Here is a 2479-nt window from a genome sequence, read left to right as displayed (position 1 = left end):
CTAACATCTGAAGTCATTGGCTGACTTAGGAGTCTGAAGTACAGAGTTCTTTAATTTGTGAAATCTGACCTCGATCTGGGTGGGTAAGGTCAGAAAAAGATGTACCACATAGGCAGCTAATGTCAGAATTGAACAGAGAAGTGGAAAGTGGGATTTATTATATCTTCCTATTTGGTGAAGAAAAGTGCGTATTTTGTTATTTGATTTGATAATCATTTCCATTCAGTGGGCCAACTTTTTCTGAACAGAATCAGGTAACATACTCCTAAAGCTACACATTTCTTGTTCATATTGACACTGTTCCTTTATTGAAACAATTCTTTGATAATGTTAAAATTATGCTAAACTTCCAGGCCATACAAAAACAGGTTGGCCTACAGTAGTCTACTGGCTGATTTGAACCTTACCAGTATGTGGCACTGCAGAAAAATGCACTGGACTGCAAGGCCAGGCTCAGCCGCCTAGGTCGGCAGTTCAAACCCACCAGTTGCTCCTCAGAAACCCTATACAGGATCACTATGAGTTGGAATTTACTTGGCAGCACTTAACAACAAGAAGTATATAAGACATAGTTTGTCCTGAGAATAGATGAGGCTGGTTAGGTACAATGGAAATGGTAAAAAGTAAAACTTCCAGGGAATATCAATATTTAAGGAATTAGTTGAAGATGAAAAAGAAATATTCATCCCTTGCAAGTTTACTGGTCTTATGTCTTTCTTTGTCCAATTAAATGTGCTAAGAATGTATGTATAAAAATAAACTACAGCGTGCCAATTCTAAGTCCAAGCCTCAGAGACATCTGATCTTGTATGCTTACTTCTTTTATGAAAACTCTGTTGCTGCCATGAATAGAAGCATGGCATAGCCCTGAGAGAGGATGAGGGAGCATATGGAAAAGAGTTGAGAAATGCTAAAAGGGCTGATCCTAGATCAGCTAGCCTCCAGCCAACAGGCTAGCTGACTGCAGCACAATGGCAAGCTCCAGATACAAGCAGCAGAGTCCAAATCAAGTCAACAGAACTACTAAGTCAACTTGTAAACTGTGGAAAAATAATAGTGTCAATTTAAGCCACTACGTTTTAGAGAGGCTTGTTATACAGCAACTACTGATGTGGCGCTGTGGGCTAATGTGTTGAACTGCAAGGTAGGTATGAACCACAAGGTTGGTGGTTAAAACTCACCAGCCATTCCTTGAAAACCCTATACAGGGTAGCTTTGAGTTGGGTACAATTTGATGGCATTTAACAATAACAACAAAGTTATACAGCAAAACTGATGAAAATTATAAACCCACAAACTCTAGATGCTCAATAAACAAATCCCAATGACAAATTATAACAAAAGTTCATCAAGACACATCATAATCAAATTGCTAAAAACCGGTGATAAAGAGATAATTTTAAATGCAGCCAGAGGTAAAAAAAAAAGTCTCTAAATGGAGGAAGAGACAGATGATTTACATTAAGACATCTCAGAAACAATGTAAGCAAGAAAACAGTAAAACACCATATTTAACATACTGAAAGGAAAAACTATGTCAATTTAAAATTTCATACCCAGAAAAAATGTCTTTCAAAGATAAGAGTGACATAAAGATGTTTTTAGATCTATAAAAGTGGGAAAAACAATCCATTATTACAAGACTTGTACTACAAGGAATATTAAAAGGACTTCATGCCTGGACGGGGCTGATGAAAGGAAATGGGGATAGGTCTCTTGTGGTACAATAGTGAATAATTGTTATCAGGACTGACTGTGAGGGTTGGAAATTGCAAAGGTAGATGTTTTGTAGCAAAAGGGGGGATGATTGACTTTGCAGTCTAGAAGTGGAGGTCCCTGGGACCATCAAGGGAGAAGAGCAGAGTGCAGGACCCTACCCAGAGAAACAAGTGACGCCAGATATGGAGGCAGAGACGATGACATGGAGAGATGGAGCAGCTAGGGACTGGAGACCCAGAGAGGGAGAGGGGCAGGCTTGCAGGGTATACTCTTTGGCTGGTTGACGATGCATGAAGGGGATTGTAACTATGGCAATGAAATGATATATAATACGATGAATGTAAAACTAATGTTCTCCCCCATGTAAACTATCACATAACTCACAATAAAACATTAAAAAAAAAAAAAAAACTTAAATTAAAGCAGAAGGAAAACAATAATAGAAACTTGGATCTACCCTTAGTTGGCACACTATGGTGTGCGGGTCACATTTACAACTTTCTTATTTTTCCATGCCCTGTGAGACATTATTTTCCACCTACTGTTAACTTCTTTGGCCAGGGCCATAATTAATTAAGGAATTAAAATAAATAAATTGAGACATATTAATCAAGGAATTAAATAAATGAGACATGGGGAAACCTGGGCATAGAAGAATTCATTGTTTTAGCAGAGCTACGATGAATTATTTTCTTTGCATGGCAGAGCCACAAAGTTATTTCTATGCACAGACCCCTAGTTAAATTTTTCTCTTGTTAAA

This window comes from Chrysochloris asiatica, unplaced genomic scaffold (genome assembly GCF_000296735.1).
Source record: "Chrysochloris asiatica unplaced genomic scaffold, ChrAsi1.0 scaffold00042, whole genome shotgun sequence".
Lineage (NCBI taxonomy): Eukaryota > Metazoa > Chordata > Mammalia > Afrosoricida > Chrysochloridae > Chrysochloris > Chrysochloris asiatica.
The sequence above is the reverse complement of the archived record's forward strand: the minus strand, read 5'-3'. Positions refer to the sequence as shown.